This window comes from Loxodonta africana, chromosome 27 (assembly GCF_030014295.1).
Source record: "Loxodonta africana isolate mLoxAfr1 chromosome 27, mLoxAfr1.hap2, whole genome shotgun sequence".
In the NCBI taxonomy this organism is placed as follows: Eukaryota; Metazoa; Chordata; class Mammalia; order Proboscidea; family Elephantidae; genus Loxodonta; species Loxodonta africana.
In genome coordinates, this window is record NC_087368.1 from 5,552,490 (window position 1) to 5,572,689 (window position 20,200).

General features: G+C 43.9%; 1 long non-coding RNA gene across 2 annotated transcripts in view; it reads right to left on the reverse strand.

Moving 5' to 3' along the window:
• Window positions 1-20,200, reverse strand: part of LOC104847334 (uncharacterized) — a 763,513-nt gene that overhangs the window by 221,301 nt on the left and 522,012 nt on the right. For both annotated transcript variants that reach the window (XR_010319537.1, XR_010319536.1), the window contains exons 2-3: window positions 17,919-18,076; window positions 17,627-17,741 (exon numbers count right to left, since the gene is read on the reverse strand). This is a non-coding gene — a long non-coding RNA (uncharacterized LOC104847334). The remainder of the gene's footprint in view (window positions 1-17,626; window positions 17,742-17,918; window positions 18,077-20,200) is intronic.

The following is a 20,200-nucleotide window of genomic DNA, read 5'->3' on the forward strand; positions in this document are numbered from 1 at the left end:
AAGAACCAAACAGAAAAGTACAATGACTGAAATGAAAAATTCACTAGAGGGGCTCAGCAGCAGATTTGAGCTAGAAGAAGGAAGAATCAGTGAACTTGAAGATAGGACAACGGAAATAATCCAATCTGAGAAACCGAAAGAAAAAAGAACTTTAAAACAATGTACAGAGTCTAACACACCTGTAGGACGCCATCATGCAGAAAATATACACATTATGGATATCCCAGAATGAGGAGAAAGTAAGAAAGGGACAGAAAGAATATTTCAAGAAATAATGGCTGAAAACTTACCAAATTTGATCAAAGTCATGAATCTATGCATGCAAGAAGCTCAATGAACTCCAAGGATAAACCCAAAGAGATCCACAGTGAGACACATTATAATCAACCTGATGAACACCAAAGACAAAGAGTTTTGAAAGCAGCAAGAGAGAAGCAAATCATCACATGCAAAGAATCCTCAAAAAGATTAAATATCAATTTCTCCTCAGAAACCAAGAAGGCCAGAAAGCAGTGGGGTCACATACTTATGACAATGACAGAAAAAAAAAGAAACTGCCAAATAATAATTCTGTATCTGACAAAATAGTCCTTCAAAATTGAGGGCAAAAAATAGAACATTCCCAGATAAACAGACGCTAAGGAAGGAGGAAATGACCCAAGATGGCAGCTTAGTCACGCACACCATGCTGTCCCCCTACAGCAAAGAACCAAGAAACCAAGTGAAACAGATAAAGATGATGTCATGGATTGAACTGTGTCCCCCCAAAATATTTGTTAACTTGGCTAGGCCATGATTTCTAGTATAGTGTGATTGTCCACCATTTTGTCATTTCATGATATTTTTCTACGTGTTGTAAATCCTATCACTATGATGTAATGAGATGGATTAGTGGCAGTTATACGGATGAGATCTGCAAGATTAGATAGTGTCTTAAGCCAATCTATTTTGAGATACGAGAGAGAGGAGCAGGCAGAGAGACATGGGAATCTCACACCACCAAGAATGCAGTGCTGGGAACAGGCTGTGTCCCTTTGGACCTGATGTTTCTGCATGGAGATGCTCCCAGACCAAGGGAAGACTGATGATAAGGACCTTCCTCCAGAGATGACAAAGACAGAAAGCCTTCCCCGGGACCTGGCGCCCTGAATTCAGACTTCTGGCCTACTGGACTTTAACAGAATAAACTTCTCTTTCTTAAAGCCATCCACTAGTGGTATTTCTATTATAGTAGCACTAGATGACTAAGACAGATGACAATCTGGGAATCCAGAACAGCAAATGAGTCAAACACCGAAGGAAAGGAGAACTGAATGAAGACAGCAAACAAGACTTACAGACTGTAGGCGTCCTGCCAGACAGCCCAGCACCACGTGGCCATCTTAAAACAAAGTGAGTTACATTCCTGGGTGAGGAGCTCAGGAAGGCAACTTCACAGAACCCCCATTAAGAGACAGAGATACTGTGTAGACAAACGTGGAGCAAAACAAGGTGAGCAAAACACGAACCATACCTAAGGAAGCAAAGTGCAGGAAGGCAGGTGAGAGCCCTAGGGATCCAGGCAACCATAGAGTAGGGAGTGAGCTAGAAAATAGGGCAGAAGTACTCACCAGCAGCAGTTTCTGATCATTAGGGCAGCTGGCACTGCCAGAGTGGAGGATCCTTGAAGTGGCAGCTAGAGATCTCTCACTTGACCAGACTCTGAACAGCCCACTCCCAGCATCTGGTCAGAGCTGGTCCTGATCACTGGGTGCACTCTGTGGGGAGTGCCTCAGCTCCCTCTCTATGCTCCCCGCTTCCCTCCCAGTTCCCAGGAGTGTGCCTCTCTTCCCTTCGCCACTTGGCAATCCACATCACACAGCCCCGTGCTGTCACACTTCCAACCCGAGGTTTGCATCTGCCCCGTCCATTCTCATGCCAACTTGCACACCTGGCAATCCACAGCACACAGTCGTACACTGTCGGACCTGCAACCAGAGGCTCATGCACGCTCCATCCACCCCTGCGCTACCCAGCCCACCCCTCCCGCCACCAGACTGGCAATCGGAGGACTGAAACTCCCCTCTCCCGCCCACCATTCCACCCACCTGGCGATCAGCAGTGAAAGCTCCTGTGCTACCTACCCAGTGACAAGTGACCCACGCACTCTCACCCCAACCACTGGGAAACCCGCAAGGCACACACATAATGCCCAACCCAGAGATCAGTAAGAACGCTCCCTGCACCCATGCTCCAGTAACCAGCTGGAAAGACACATCACCTCAGCAGCAATGGCAATACATCCTGGCAGGTGCCAACTGAACCTCTGCCAAATGATGATCAGGAGATCCTAGTGCCCTCAGCCTACATCTCACCATCTGCAATGCCACACAATCCATATCCAAAGAGTTCTTGCAGGCTGTCTACACTTGTTCTGAAACCCCTTGATACCCTACCACCTAATGAGATAACAATTTGTGCATGTACAGTGGGCCTACCCCATCTATTTGGGTAGCACTCTCTCATGGTGGATATGGAAACATCCTGCCCTGACCTCCAGAAAACACACTAACTCTATCACTAACCCAGAAGGATCCCATGGTCCCACAAGTGCTGTGGAAGGAAGCTGAACACCCAACACTTGTCACCCAATGTCAGGAGAAGAGCCAGCTCTCCCACCTCCACTCAATCCAGTAAGGGAAGACAAATGAGCCTACCCAAAGAAGATTCACACATGAGTGTGACAAACCATACCCCATAGTGAGAGGAAATCATCCTCAGCCAAAATATACCACCAAAGTTACAAATAAGCCAGAACCACAAAATAAGTAATGCAAAGGAATAAAGTCATTCTAAAGAGAAAGAAAAGAAACAAGGCTCTGGATACATCAAAATAAAATAAATTAGCACACATCAGGAGCAAGGTAGAATGAAGAAAACTAAAGACACAAGGGAGAGATTAATCCAAAGGACTAATGGACCAAAACTACCACAGCCTCCACCAGACTGAGTCCAGGGCAACTAGATGGTGCCTGGCTACCACCACTAACTGCTCTGACAGGGATCACAATAGAGGGCTCTGGACAGAGATGGAGAAAAATGTAGAACACAATTCTAACTCACAAAAAAAGACCAGACTTATTGGCTTGACATACTACAGAAACCCCAAGAGTATGGCCCCCATCACACTTTTAGCTCAGTAATGAAGTCACTCCTGAGGCTCACCCTTCAGCCAAAGATTCAACAAGCCCATAAAACAAAACAAGACTAAAGGGGCACACTAGCCCAGGGGCAAGGATGAGAAGGCAGGTGGGGACAGGAAAGCTGGTAACAGGGAACTCAAGGTCAAGGAGGGGAGAGTGTTGACATGTCGGAGGGTTGATATCCAATGTCACAAAAGAATATGCGTACCAACTATTTAATGAGAAGCTAGTTTGTACTGTAAACCCTCATCTAAACTATAATAAAAAAAATCAGCAAAAAACATACAATCAAGAAAGAAATACATAAATAAATTAACACCTTAATACCTCAGAGACAGTAGACAATAACAAATCATAGGAAGAAACAGGATAAGACAGCTCAAAAAAGTGAGCAAGATAAAGGAGCAGAAAACCTTACTGAGGAAGAACCACCTAATGAGGGATTCAAAAGACATATATAGGACCATCAAAGAGATCAAGGAAAACACAGACAAAACCCTAGAAGAATTCAGGAAAACAATACAAGAACAAAATGACAAGATAGACAATTAGAAACCATACAAAAACAACAACTAGAAATTCAGAAGATTAACAATAAAAAATCAGAAGTAAATAATGCAATGGAGTACACAGAAGTAGAATTTAGTCAATGAGAGAAAGAACCAGCAAAATAGAGAATAAATTCCTTGTTACTAAGTTGTTTGAGGAACAATCACAAAAAGAATGACAAAAAATGAAGAAAGCTTAAAAGGTATATGGGACACTATCAAGAATAATAATTTACACATAACAGAAGTTCCAAAAGAGGAAGAGGAAAAAAAAAAAAGTATAGAGAGAATTTTCAAAGATTTATTGCCAGAAAATTTCCCTAATATCATCAAAGATGAGAAGGTTTCCATCCAAGAAGCTCAACAAACCCCATACAGGATAAACCAAACAAACCAAAACCAGCGCCATTGAATCAATGCCAGAACCCCCAAAAAGTCACTAAGACATATTATAATTAAACTTTCCAAGAACAAAGAAAGAATTCTAAGAGCAGCTTAAGAAAAACAAAATATCACCTACAAGGGGGCACCAATAAGACTAAGCACTGATTTCTCAGCAGAAAACATGCACCAAGAAGGTAATGGGATGACATATGTAAAGCACTCAAAGAAAAGAACTGCCAACCAAGAATCTTATATTCAGCAAAACTGTCTTTCAAATAGAATGACAAAACTAGAACATTTTCAGATAAAAGAAAAATAAGGGAATTTGTAAAAATCAGACCAACCTTTCAAAAAAACATTAAAGGGAGTCCTTCAGACAGAGAACCAACAATATCAGAGAACAATCTGAAACTAAGACATATAACAACATCACACAGATACCAACACAGATAAAGAATTCTCAAAAGTAAAATAAAGTGCAAAACTGAAAACAGGATACCAGAGATGTCAATCTGTAAACAATGACAGCTTCTAAACAAAAAGGGGGAATAAATGGAGAGGAAGTCAAGGCGATATCAAGATATAACACTGTTTTAAACTTACGAAGATAAAGGTGAATTTCAGAGTAACCACAGGCAAAATTAATAAATCTACTTACCAAACAAAAACAAAATCAAAAAGAATCAGTAAGCACAAAGTCAACAACAATTGCGGATATGGGAAGAAAATCCATAAACAAAAACAACTTAGCAAAAAAATTTAAGTGGAACAAAGAAATCATTAACACCACACAAAAAAAAGGCATAACAAAATGACAACGGTAAATACATACCTATCAATAATCACACAGAAAAGAGACAGAGAGTGCAGAATGGATAAAAGAAATCCATGATTCATCAATATGTTGCCTACAACACACACTTCGGACATGAGGACATAAATGGCTAAAAATCAAAGGATGGAAAAAAATATATATATCAAACAAATAGTAACCAAAAGAGAGTAGGAATGGCAATAATAATCTCTGATAAAACAGACTTAAAGTCAACATCCATTATAAGAGACAGAAGGGCATCATTAACTATTGAAGGGTTAATCCACCAAAAGGACATAACCCTAATAAATATTTATGTACCTAATGACAGAGCTCCAAAATACATAAAGCAAACTCCAACAGAATTGGAGTTCTACAATAGTAAAACAGACAGTTCTACAACAGTAGTAGGAAACTTTAACACATCACTTTCGATGAAGGACAGAACAACTTGAAACAAACTCAACAAAGATACTGCAGATCTAACCAACAGACTGGAAAAGTTTTTGGCTTTGAAAAATCGAATCAGCATCTGATCTCTAAAATCTACATGATACAGCAAAAACTCAACAACAAAAAGACAAATAACCCAATTAAAAAACTGGCAAGGACATGAACAGGCTCTTCACCAAAGACATTCAGGAGCTAACAGATACATGAGGAAATACTCACGATCATTAGCTATTAAAATAAAAATGGAAATCAAAACTACAATCAGATACCATTTCACCCCAACAAGGCTAGTGTTAATCAAAAAAACACAAAATAATAAATGTTGAAGAGGTTGTAGAGAGACTGGAACACTTACACACTGCTAGTGGGAATGTAAAATGGTACTACTTTGGAAATCAATTTGGCGCTTCCTTAGAAAGCTAGAAATGATCCAGCAATCCCACTCCTTGGAATATATACTTGAGAAATAAGACCCCTCACATAAACAGTATATGCACACCCATGTTCACTGCGGCACCATGTACAGCAGGAAAAAAGATGGAAGCAACCGAGGTGCCCATCAACGGATGAATGGATAAATAATGGTGTATTCCCAAATGGAGTACTACCTAAAAATTAAGAACACTGAAGAATCCATGAAACATCTCATAACATGGAGGAACCTGGAAGGCATAACGCTGAGTGAAATCAGTCAGTTGCCAAAGGACAAACATTGTATGAGACCACTATTATAAGAACTCAAGAAAAAGTTTAAACACGGAGGAAAATATTATTTGATGGTTATAAGGGTGGGGAGGAAGTGAGAGGGGTATTCACTAATTAGATAGTAGACAAGAACCATTTTAAGTGAAGGGAAAGATAACACACAATACAGGGGAGGTCAGTACAACTGGGCTAAACAAAAAGCTAAGAAGTTTCCTGAATACAACCAAACACTTCGAAGGCCAGAGTAGCAGGACTGGAGTCTGGGAACCATGATTTCAGGGAACATCTAGGTCAATTGGCATAACAAAGTATATTAAGAAAATGTTCTGCATTTCACTTTGGTGAGTGGCGTATTGGGTCATAAATGCTAGCAAGCAGCCATCTAAGAGCATCTGTTGGTCTCAGAAAGGGCCACATAAACCAGAGACTACATCAGCCTGAGACCAGAAGAACTAGATGATGCCCGGCTACCACCGACGACTGCCCTGGCAGGGGGCACAAAAGAAAATCCCTGATGGACCAGGAGGACAGTGGGATGCAGACCTCAAATTCTCCTCAAAAGATGACTTTATGGTCTGACTGAGACTAGAGGGTCCCTGGAGGTCATGGTGCCTGGAACCTCTGTTAGCCCAAGACTGGAACTATTCCCGAAGCCAACTCTTCACACAGGGATTGGACTGGACTATAAGACAGAAAGTGATACTGGTGAGGAGTGAACTTCTTGGCTCAAGTAGACACATCAGACTAGGTGGGCAGCTCCTGTCTAGAGGCAAGATGAGAAAGCAGAAAGGGATAGGAGCTGGTTAAATGGACACAAGGAATATAGAGTGGAGAGGAGGAGTCTGCTGTCTCATTAGGGGGAGAGCAGCTAGGAGTACCTAGCAAGATATGCAGAGTTTTTGTATGAGAGACTGACTTGATTTGTAAGCTTTCATTTCAACCACAATAAATTAAAAAAAAAAAAAAAAGATTCAGAAAATCTAAATTAACACAATCAATCAACTCGACCTTGTAGATATATACAGAACACACCACCCAACAGCAGCACAGTACACATTCTTCTCCAATGCGCATGTACCATTCTCCAGAAGAGGCCACATCTTAGGCCACAAATCAAACCTCAATAAATTAAAAAACATCAAAGTACAGGTATGTACCACTTAATGTCCACAGTACATTCTGTGAAATATGACATTAAGTGATTAGGACGTTGTGTGAACACCACAGTATATACAGGAGAGAGGTACACAGGATGGTCACCAGCCACACCAAGGGACGGTGCAAAAATTTCGCTCTGCCGTAGTCAGTCCTGCATGGCTACTAGCCCGTCTCCAGGAGACACACCTGGCCCCCAACCTGCTGCGGCACGCACTTGCTGTCCAGCCAGCTGCCAGCTCCATCCCCTTCATTCCTCCCTGCCTTCCCCATCCCCAATAATGGCTTTCAATTCTTCCAGTCCTGCCCGCCCCTCCTTTACATCACATCTCCACATGCCTTGCCTATTCTTTTTCCTACCACCCCCATGAGCCCAATAATTAGGTGACCAACCACAATGGGAGGAGCTGCAGCCTCAGGCCTCAGCTTCAAGTGTAGGGCGCCCAGGCTGACTGCAGCTGTGGCCTCAGCAGGGCATACCCCTCAGCAGCTCTGGCAGCATCACCCTGCCTGAGGTGAATATAGCAGGACAGGCAGCCACAGATGGGCACCGAGACCCTCACCCCTCTGTCCCCGGGGCCAGGGCAGATGTGGGACCCAGACAGCTAGTGAGAGACGGATCAGATTTCCAGCAAAGTACATCTGCGACATCCTGTTCTGTGATTGGGATTGCTAAACTCTATTATAACTTTATGGAACCACAGACATGTATGCAGTTGGATATTACCCGAAAGAATATTAAGTGATGTATACCTGTAATGCAGAACATCTTCTTTGATCATAACGCTATAAAGCTAGAAATCAATAATAGAAAGAACACTAAAGAAAAAAAAAAAAAACATGGAAACTGAATAACAACTTACTTAAAAACTATTGGGTAATAGAAGAAATTAAAAATGAAATTGAAAAAATCTTAAAATCCAATGAGAAAGAGGTGGAGCCAACATGAAGCTATAGACAGAAGCGCCATGCCATCCTTCTGCAGCAAAGACCAGAAAAACTAAGTAAAACACAGACAAATGTCAATCCTGGAAGCCGAAGCATCAAATGAAAGAATAAAGAACTCAATCAAGCACCAAATGGGATAAGAAACTGACAGAGAACAAGGAGAACTACAGAGTGGAGGTCCCCTACCAGCTAAGGCAGCACGCATTTGCCATCTTGGACCACAGCCACAAAGGAACGCAAACAAGGAGTACAAGAAGGCAACTTCACAGAGCTCCCAACAGGAGACAGAGCACCCAGTAACCAGGGATACATGCTTTCCCACCCTCACCCTTTTTCCCTGTATGTGGCCTCCACTGCTTTCCAATGGGCCACGGTTACTCAGCTGGAGAGACACCAGCTCACTGCTGGCTGATTTGTCATCTTGGAACTCAGCCACCAAGGACTGCAGATAAGGAGGACGAGAAGGCAAACTTCATGGTGCTCCCAACAGGACACAGAGTACCCAGTAACTAGGGGTACACACTTTCCCACCTCCCAGCCTTGTTCCCTCGACACAGCCTCCAATAAAAAAAGAAAATAAAATAAGAAGAGGGAAAAAAAAAAGTGACCAATAAAAGTTCTTTCTGGTGGAACAGGGAAAGCTATTGATAGCTAGGAGAATCATGCTCCCCCTTGCCTGCTTTCTTCCTTGTTTCTGATGCCCCCTCAAAGGAGGTGGGTGCTAGGAACGGGTCACATTTAAAAACATTAAGTCAGCCACAGCTTTACTTGTTTGGAAGTCCAAGGCAAGAACCAATGATGGGCTCAGGAGAGACAGCACCAAGAAGCATAGCCCCTTCCCGCACCTAATGGGAAGGGTGGGGCTGCTCACTAGATGGGGGGTGCTCAGTCACAGGTCTTCAATCAAGCATCTGCACCCACAGTCCTTCCCCTGGTGCATATTTATCCCTCAGGCGACTCACAGCGAGTGGCCTACAGCAGGACATGACTCAAGGATCCAGGATTTTAATTTTAGGCTCTCAGCCATCTTTCAGAATCTCTCAGGATCTCTTTACATCGTGGAGGGAGCAGATGTCTTTACCACTGCTACAGAATCTTCATCGAGGGATGTTGCAAGTTAATTCCTGATCCTGTGGGAACAATGATAATTTTGTTTTATTTTTGGAAAAAAAAATTATATATGCACAGATTTGAGCTGCTTTACCTTTATCTAGTTTAGCCTGCAAGATTAATGCTCATTTAAAAATAAAATGAAAGGTTTTAATCTTCTGGCAACACATGGTTATCTTTGTATAAATCTTCCTATTCAAAAGAAATACATATATATACATACATACATTAAAATTAACTATACATAATTCTGTACTTTTTTCTCTTCTCGTTTTTTTTTTTTTTTTTTTTTAATTCCATAGAGGGTGTAGGAATCTTCAAGAAGAGAAAGAAGAGCAACTGGAGCAAATGATTCCCCTCTGTTCTTTTCACTTCAGTAGTCAGCAGCTGGGTGAGAAAGCTGACCCAGGCCACCCCTGGGTAACAAACTACACTTCCTCCTCACCCACCAGCTAGAGAAGCTCTGCTGCACCCCTTCTCTGCTGACTCCCAATCGACAAAGCTCCATCCCTCTAAGGAAGCGCTGACTGATTCTCTGTGTGCAGTACCACCGGGATCCAGCTACTCGGTGAGAAGAATTCAGTGTTAGAGCCTTAAATGAATTCATCGACATCATGAGCTCTTTGTGCTGCCACAGATCACCCCGCTCACAGCTGTGCCAGTCCCAGTGGAACCTGGACCGTCGTTCTTACCCTGACACAAAACCAGGAATAAGGACAGAGCTCTCTGTGATATTATAATGCATTCCCTTGTAAGGTCACACTCAATCGTTGGTTCACATGAACAAAACCCACTATAACAACATATTAACTATGTTTTCTAAGACAGTAATCCCTGAAATGACAACATTAATATGGAACTTATTTATAGACTAAGAAGCCAAGATATTTTCTTTGTCAGAACTGGAATCTTACAAGCACAGCTGTTGAACAGCAATTGTCACAGATGTCAAAACGTCTTTCAACATTTAGACAGTCACCTAGCCATTATTCTCGTGGGACCCATGAGTGCCTGAGAGAATCATACTTGACGGATGCAAAAAATAGGATAGCCATATGGTAAATACAACTCCCCATGTCCCAATCATCTAGTCTAGCAATTTCCCTGCTATTCTATACTGAGATGCAGCCCATCGTCTCAATTAAAACAAAGGGTTTATGCTTTTCCCCAATTGCTACTGAACATGAGAGCACGTAAGTTTTGTGAATCATCTTCCAATTCTCTACGCTGCACATAACCCACAAATGCTATTTATATTGATTCCAGAAGTTAACAATTCAGGGTCCCTATGCCAGAGAGAGAAGTCCCTGAGTGGCACAAATGCTGATGCGCTTGATTACTAGCTGATAGGTTGGAAGTTTGAACCCATCCAGAGGCGCCTTGGAAGACAGGCCTGGTGATCTACTTCTAAAAGGTCACAGCATTGAAAACCCTACGGAGCATTTCTACGCTGCACGCACGCTCTTGCTATGAGTCAGAATCGACTTGACAGCGACCAACAACAGCAACATACTGGAGGCGGAGTCCCTGGGTGGTGCAAACGGTTAAGCACTTGACTACTAACCAAAAGGGTGGTAGTTCGAAGCCACCCTGAGGCTCCCTGGAAGAAAGGCCTGCTGATCTGTTTCTGAAAGCTCATGGCATTGAAAACCCTACGGAACAGGTCTACTCTGCACACATGGTGTCACCATGAGTCAGAAATGATGCAAGGGCAACTGGTTTATTGGTTTACACTGGAGAGGGGTCTCATGCTCCATCAGTCTATCCTACCACTGCTCTCTTCTAGGAAAACTGCCACAGCCACAGCCATTACTGAAGCAAGTAGCCCTAGGCCACAAATGTTTGGACCATGTCATGGATTGAATTATGTCCCCCTCCACCACCAAAATGTGTGCATCAATTTGGCTGGGCCATGATTTCCAATATTGTGTGGTTTCCTCCACTGTATGATGGTAATTTTATGTTAAAGAGGATTAGTTGGGATTGTAACACCCTAACTAAGGTCACATCACTGATTCAATGTAAAGGGAGTTTCCCTGGGGTGTGGCCTGCACCACATTCATCTTTCACGAGATAAAAGGAAAGAGAAACTAGCAGAGAGGGGGACCTCATACCACCAAGAAAGAAACACTAGGAGCTAAGCCTGTCCTTTGGACCTGAGGTCCCTGCGCCTGAGAAGCTCCTCCACCAGAGGAAGATTGAGGGCAAGGGCCTTCCTCCAGAGCCGACAGAGAAAGAAAGCCTTCCCTTGGAGCTGACGCCCTGAATTTGGACTTCTAGCCTACCAGGTTGTCAGAAAATAAATTTCCCTTTGTTAAAGCCATTCACTTGTGGTACTTCTGTTGTAGCAGCACTAGATGACTAAGACAGACCAGGAGAAGGTATCAGCATCCATAAGATTGCCTGGTTTAAGAGCTTAGGCCAAAAGGGATGATAGCTACTACAGAACCTATCCAGGTCTATTCTTTTCTTGGACTTTGGTCCATACACAGACCATCAGTAGGTAGTAGGAGCAAGAATGGCGAGCACGAGCAGAAAAACCCCAGAAGAGAAACCTAAATGGAAACGCCATGTCATGTAAATGGCTAAGAAGTAGAGTACGAATGAGCAACCAGTGTTAGTGCAGACACACCCCGGAGTGGCACCAGACCAGGAACTATCTCCCTGCTCTTGAGTTAGGTCCCTCCCTGGCAGTAACAGAGGCCTCTGTTGATTTTGAGCCTCTGGGTCCAAGTCTTGCAGTAGCAGAACACAATTCTTCTAGTCTAATAGAACAAAATCAGCTCCCAGCATCACTTCAAGCACTGCGAGAAGCAGCTCTTTGGAGCCAGGTCATGTCAAAAATTAATGATCCAGCCCCTCGGAGCACCTGCACCTTCACCAACTCTAATCACTTCTCCCTCCCAAAAAAGACACCAAGCTCATCTCTTTAACAACCAGTAATTCTCAATCACAGGCACTTGGAAATGTGTACTGCAGGTGGGGTGGATATCTTTGGTTGACACAATGACTTGGTTAGGTTGGAGTAACATGGGCATCAAGTGACCAGGGATGCTAAATGTCCGAAATGGGCAGGACAGTTCCACATAATGATAAATCACGCCAATGCACCCTCCTTGAGAAATACTGGGCCCCCTCCAACATTCTGGGCAGACAAAACAGGGTAAGAAAGGCAAATTACAGATAGGAGAACAGTAAGAGAATAAGCAACATCCTCCCTCAGAAGTGAACCAGTCAAGTTAAGGCTGTCCAAAGGTCAGTGTGATCCTCTATGCACCTCCTTCCCTCACCTCCAGCAATAATGATAAAGGCACACAAAGTTCTTACTCTCATACCCCCTCCCATGGGCCCAGTTAGCTTTCAATTTCATCTTTTAAACACTGCATTTCCACATCTTTTCATTTGTTCTAATTAGGAGAATTTCTTAGCAACTAAATAATTACTGCTATTGTTGATAATCGCAATGCCAAAACCAAACTCACTGCGATCAAGTCGATTCCAGCTCAGAGCAACCTGACAGGACAGAGTAGACTGCCACATAGGCTTTCCAAGGCTGTAATCTTTAGGGAAGCAGACTGCCCCATCTTTCTCCGTGTGAGCAACTGGTGGGTTCCATCCGTGACCTTACGGTTAGCAGCTGAGCACTTAAACACTACATCACCAGAGCTGCTTGATAATAGCAATAGAGTATCAACTGAAAATTTCTCCATGTTGCTAAAGGACTTAATTACTAAATCTGTGGTATAATACATCTATTGAAATTTCACTTTAGAGATTAATTCTTCAGAGGATAACTCTTCACAGATTAAGTTTATAAATTAATATCCTCTTGCGAAACAGTTTTTTGAGCCACGCTGGGGAAACAGAAGCCGTCAAATTCTCTTGCCACCTCTTCCAGACTCTTTATAAAGCTCTAAGCAGTATTCAAAGAGACGTTCTGCACAAACAAGCTTTACCACGGCTGGTCAGGGCATGGGGAGACCAAATGGAAAGAGACAGCTTAGCAGATTAAAGAGCAAATGTTTTAGAAGCAGTGCACTCACTTATGTGGGACAGAGACACACAGCACTTTCCATACCAGGCAGATGTCAGCACAAGATACAAAGTTCACCAAGATACAACTACAAAGTGAAAGTCTCCCCAGGGTACAGAAGTCCGAAACTCAATTCTGCTTTAAAGGAGTTGAGGTCTTGACTTAACTAGAACACACCATCCTCCAACTGGGGGTTTCCAGCCTGTATGAGTCAAACAGGGGTCATTACAGGCTGAAACAGTGCTGTCCAATAGAACTTTCTGTGATGATGAACATGCTCTACATCTGTGCTCTCTAATAAGGCAGCGCCAAGCACATGTGGCTCCTGAGCACTTGAAAGGTGGCTAGTTCAACTGAATAAGTTTTCTTGATTGTATTAGTTGTGTTAGTTTAAATATAAATAGCCACATGTGGCTTGTGGCTATTGTACTAGACAGCATAGTTAAAGGCTTACACCATGGACCGGGAAAATAATCCAAAAGTATGTCACAAGACAATCTTACTCATCTTCTGACTACCTGATAAAACACTTCCTTAACCCTTGCCCTCCATACACACACAGACACTATGCATAAGATTTCACCATGCATCACTAGAGCAGCACTCTCAAATTTTAGCATACGTCACAAACACGAAGGGCTTGTTAAAACACAGATTATTGAGCTCCAACCCCAAGTTTCTGATTCAGGAGGTCTGGGTTGAGCCCCAATCATTTACATCTCTAACAAGTTCCCAGATAATGCTGATGCTGCTAGGACCACACTCTGAGTAGCACTAGAATGAAAACTTCAACTATTCAAACACCAACTCTCATGGATTGAATTGTGTCCCCCCTAAAATGTTTGTCAACTTGGCTAGGCCATGATTCCCAGCATTGTATGACTGTCCAACACTCTGTCATCTGATGGAATTTCCCATGGGTTGCAAACCCTACCTCTAGGATGTTAATGAGGTGGGATTAGGGGCAGTCATGTTAATGAGGCAAGACTCAATCTACAAAAATAGTCTGTATTTTAAATCAATCTCTTTCAAGATATAAAAGAGAGAAGTGAGTACAGAGACCTCCTACCACCAAGAATGCACAACCACAAGGGGGGCGCTTCCTTTGGATCCAAGGCCCCTGCACTGAGAAGTTCCTAGGATGGGAAGATTGATGACAAGGACCTTCCCTCAGAGCTCACACAGAGAAAAAGCCTTCCCCTGGAGCTAGCATCATGAATTTGGACTTCTAGTCTCCTAAACTGTGAGAGAACAAATTTCTCTTTGTTAAAGCCATCCACTTGTGGCATTTCTGTTACAGCAGCACTAGATGACTAAGACACCAACCTATCTAGCAAAATACTTTCTCTCACTGTCCCCTTTCTGCTACACAGAAGTGCCCTTTCTTCTAGTAAGAACTTAACACCAAGTAGTATAAATGCAGCGTAGAGAGAATATAAATAAACAAGGCTACCTGTCTAAGACGGCTTCTCCACGTATTAGATCAAAGATCTGTCCACATTTGTCATAAACTCTGTAAGTGTGTCTAATGCTACAGAGACCAGAAGCACAGTAAGGGTGAATGCAAGCCCGCCAGGATAGTTTATGTCTAATCCCCGCACTGACCCCGCCTTAGAGTCGAGTTGGTGCTTTCTATCAAAATAATGCAGATCACTCGGGTCTGGATCAGGATTACAGCCTTTGTCACCTTTCCAACACATACTTCTGAAGAATAACAAAAGAACACACATATCATAGTAAAGCGTTTATCAAAAGCGTATGTGAAGACATCTTTTTTCCATATTCCAAAAGAGAGGAGACAGAAATGTAAAGGCTCTAGAACAAAGAGACTTCTCCAAACAGTCTCTGGTCTTCCTCAATTACCTGCAAAAACTCTTCTGTATCAGCAGTCATTTGAAAAGATATTTTGATTTGGGGGTTACTTCTCTGTGTCCTCTGGTCTACTTATGTATGCCTCACTTTCACACTACGAGATGGCCCCATCGAGTGCACTTTCCTGGCTGCTCTTCTGAGCAGCCTCCTTCCTGCCTTCTCCACCCTCCCCTTCCTTTCCTCTCCAAAAGAAGGCCTTCATCCAGAATACACTGTCACAATAAACTAGGACAGGATGTCTTCAAGCAAACTCAGATGCCGGTACTGTTCACCATTTTCCACACCACTGAGCCTTCACCCTTCTCCGAATTCCCACTGCCCCTCACTTACTGCCATCACAAAGATTAAGAGTGATCTTTGGGTCCTGGAAATGTGGGGGGCAGGCAGGTATTGTTTCCGAGCACTTAGAGAACCCCCTAGTTGCCACACAGTACTATGCCCATTACTTCCTTAGACTGCGTCTACAGGTCGGGAAACTGAGGCATGATGAGGTTAAATCATTAAAATACAGTCCCAGAGAAACTCAGAGCAAGATTAAATTCCTGTATCTCCCACTGTAGTCACTCAACTGGGGCTCTTTTGGTGCCCCTGCCCCCTTCCTGTAGACACCTGGCATGTCTGGAGACATTTTTGATTGTCACGATTGCGGAAGGGGGCAGTGCTACTGGCATCCAGTGGGCAGAGGCCAGTGATGCTGCTAAACATCCTCCAACAACCGCCCCCAACCCCCCTACAAGAACTGTCTGGACCAAAATGTCAACCGCATTGAGGCTGAGAAACTCTGGTCTACTGGTATCTCTAGGATTACGTTCTTTGGCCCCTAACTGATAGTTAAAGAATGGCTTACTCTACAATTTTATCATTGGACAGCATTTACACATGCCAGTCTACTGCTATTTCTGACATGCTATGCTTTTTAGCTACTGTTCAAACAGAGGATACAGAGAGTCATAGAGGGATACGAGTAGAGCTCACAAAGCCCAACTCTTTTCTTTTACTAAGAAAACCTGGCAGGACCAGCTCCTTTCCTTAGCAACCTTCATCCCCTGAGCTGTGGTCTGCCTGTGCCTGGCTGCTCACCTGGAGTCTCCGGTTGATGACATGGTCTTGCAGCTGCGTTTTTTTCTGCTTTACTCATCCCCACACACGCGTCACTCCAGAGCAGTAATGATGTATGTTGATGGGAATCTCCAGAGATCTACACCCCCTAGTTGTGTGTTTTGCTCAGTAAATTACATTTATTACCGAGCCATGTGAGGCATCTAAGGACATCAGCCTTTCTGGTCGCCCTCTGTCTGAGGCTGGCAATGGGACATTATCTACTAAGGGCTCCAAAGTACTAAAGGAAGCTTAAGACAACACTCCAAACAGTTTTCAAGCTGAATACAACTTTTCTTTTTTAACTTTTCACTTTCTGTCCCTCTTTCCAAACCACCCTTGGCTCTGCCTAGATTTTATTAGTTGTAAATTTCTCTTCAAGGAGTCTGATTTGAGTTCAAGCTACAGAAGCTGGAGAGCTCGGAAAGAGATGTGGTATCTTTTCTACCCCTTCTTCCCAGACTTCCACCTGGACTCTCAGAAGGGTACACCAAACAGTGACTTTCTCCTTCTGGACTCAGAAATCTTCAGCACAAATGACAGTTCAAAGCCAGCCTTGGTCATAATTAATGTTCCCAATGCCAATGCCTGATTCACTGTTGTTAGGTGCCATCAGATTCCCAGTTCTTTCTCCCATGGAGCCACTGGGAAGGTTCGAATTGCCAACCTTAGGGTTAGCAGCCAAGTGCTTAACAATTATGTCACCAGGGCTCCCTACCTGAATCACTAGGAACAGTAAAGAGATGAATAAATGGACATGTGACCACCAGTGACGAAGGATAAAGCGGAACTGGCAGAACCATGTGCTTTGCCAATGCTATTATCCACCAAACCTGGAATCCTCAACTCTCTGGCAAGCTGTTTCTTTTCTAGAAAAAGTAACTAACGAAAGAATAGTTAAGGAAAGTGATCCATGGAGAAGGAGGATGGTGGTTGAGGTAATGTGAGCTGGCAGAGCTAACAACCTGATAGGGTACAGGAAAAGGGCAATCAGACCTGGTTCCATTCTGGACAACACACCTCAGGAAGGCCCAACAACCCTTCCCTGGTCCTAGGAAAATCACATCTCATACAAAGAAGTCCCTAATAATGCCTGAGATATTTCAATGCACATAATGAATTCCATCCTATCACCCAAAACCTAATGGTTTTCTCTTCACAATTACTGACTAGCATGGTGTCTATGAGTTGAATCAATAGATGCTTTGGAAACTTTTCACAGGCAGGGCATCCCGTTGCAGTAACTTCGAGAGGCTGGAGAGACAATAGTCCCTATGACTTGGCAAAGTCAGAGTAGCAATGGCAGCCACTGCCCCTGCCTTACCCTGGAGTAGGGAGTGTGGCAGCCTTCAAACACACGTCTTCACAACTCATCAGCTCTGCTGCTTTTCACCACACACTCACTTCTGCATGCTGGACCACGATCGATCAATCACCAACTGCCAGAGACAAAAAAAAATGAATGAATGCATTAGGCCAAAAGACCCACGACTTCAAGTACTAGGTCACTGCTCGAATATATTTGTTAGAGCTGGCTAAGCACTTAAGAAATAGACCCAAACAAATATAATGTCTCAAGCTCTATAAAAGTTTACTTCTGACTCCTGTACACATACCGGACAGGTGACAGACCCGTCACTGTGGTGGGCTTTCTCAATGCAGTGATCCAGGTACCCAGGCTGACAACGTCTTGCCATCTCTAAACAATTTCTAAGGTTGCTCTGGGGTAAGGCGGGGCCAAGATGGTGGAGTAGTTAGATGCTTCCAGCGATCCCTATTACAACAAAGACCAAAAAAGAAAACAAGTGAGACGTTTATATATATGAAAAGGTAGGAGCCCTGAACATCACAGGCAAAGTTCAGAAATCGGACTGAGCTGAGCGGCAGGCAGAGGGAGAGATGGTTCAGAAGCGGCAAGGAGTTGCCAGACCTGACTCGGCAGGAACCAGCGCCACTCAGGCACAATTCCCCAGAACAACCACAGCAGAGCTGGCGGTAATGTACGGGATGCGGGTTCCTCAGGGAGAGACAGCGGGCCGCACAGTCTACTCACATCTCCCCAACCAGAGAAGAATAGCACTCTTGGCAAAAGCTAAGTACTTGCACTTATTTTACCACACCGCCAGCCCCCAAGCCGGCTTCAGTGGCTGTCGATTTCCCTGGGCCTGAGACAGGTCCTGCTGCGTACTCTGAGCCATTCCCCTGGCCTTGGGAGAAAAGATAATGTGCCAGCTGCACTAAGCTGGGAGGCTCAGGACAGAAGCAGGTCCTGTTCAGGCAGACTTCGAACACCTTTAACCCCTGCAGAGACTTGTGTGGGCCCATTTCAGATCAGGCCCTTGTTGGTAGACTGCAAATGTACCTGCTCGAAATGTGATTTCAACTGTTTCAGCTGTGTGGTGGAGAGGTAGGTTTTTGATGTTTGACACTGCTTTGCCTATTAAACAGGGTCCTCACCTACCCACATCAGGGGCCTGAGGACTGGTGGCTCCACCCACATCACCTAGCCACCCACAACAGGGGTCCAACTGGTGCCTACCAGTCCTTACAACTGAAAGCACTGGGTCCCCATGGTCCAGCTGCAGAACTGAACCACCTTTGCATTCTAGGGAACAGGAACATGCTTTCCTCACAGACACTCAGGGGACAGCTGACAACCACCTGCCTTGTTCAGAGCATGACTCCCTGCTGCAACCAGATGCCTGTGGGTACACCAATCTCCCCTGTGCCTCGAAGACCAAGGATGCTCTAGGGAGTCCTCTCCTTTCAAGCCAGCTAGCAGTGGAAAACACAATGGAGGAGCTTGCATGGGTGTTATTCAGTTTGTCTCTTTTCCCTAGAAATGGATCACAGTACTTCCTACTTCCACTCACATTTTGCTGGCTAGAACTCAGCCACTAGTTGGCTAGAACTATCCACATGGACTGCTAGGCAGCCAGGAGTCTCTCCTGTACAAGGCTGACTCCAGCCCAATCAGGAAGAGAGCTGTTGTTAGGTGCCATCAATTCTAACTCACAGAGACCCTGTGTACAACAGAATGAAACACTGCCTGGTTCTGTGCCATCCTCACAATAGTTGCTATGTTAAAGCCCACTGTTTCTGTCACTGTGTCAATCCGTCCGATTGAGGGTTTTTCTCTTTTTGGGTGACCCTCTATTTTTCCGAGCATGATGTTCTTCACTGCCTGGACCCTCCTGATCACGCGTCCAAAGTACGTGACATGAAGTTTTGCTATCCTCACATCTAACGAACATCCTGGCTGCATAAGGTTTAGAGCAAGAAATTTTGGATAAGACACAAGCACAGCAACCTTGACTTAGTTTCTTAACAACTCTGAGTCTTGATTTCCTCATCTGTAAAATACCCTGTCTTCCTCTGAGGGTCACTGTTGTCACTGTTCTTAGGTGTTGGTGAACTGGTTCCAACTCATCGCGACCGTATTAGGAGACTCAGAATGAGACAAAGCAGCAGTTCTCAGACTCCCTGTGCGTCCACATCACCTCAGCATCTTGGTAAAATGTAGATTCTAACTCAGGAGGACACAGTGAGGTCTGAGATTGTGCTTTTCTGGGAAGTTCCCAGGTGATGTCAATGCTGCTGGCCTCAGAGGAACAGAAGAGAGAGTAAAAAGGGATAGTTAGAGAATAGTTTTGTAAACCACAAAGTGATTTGCAGATATAAAGAATAATTTTCCTGGTCCTCACTTTAACTGATTATAAATGAATCCCCAACTAGCCAGCAGTTCTAGGATGTGTTTAGTATGAGCATCAGATAGAATTTGACAGTCACAGGGTTTGGAGAATAGGAAGAATTTAAGGAGTTACTATCCACCACTCCCTTCCCCCCCTCCCCACCCCCTTATTTCTAAGACAAGGAATCAAATTCAGAGAAATCACTG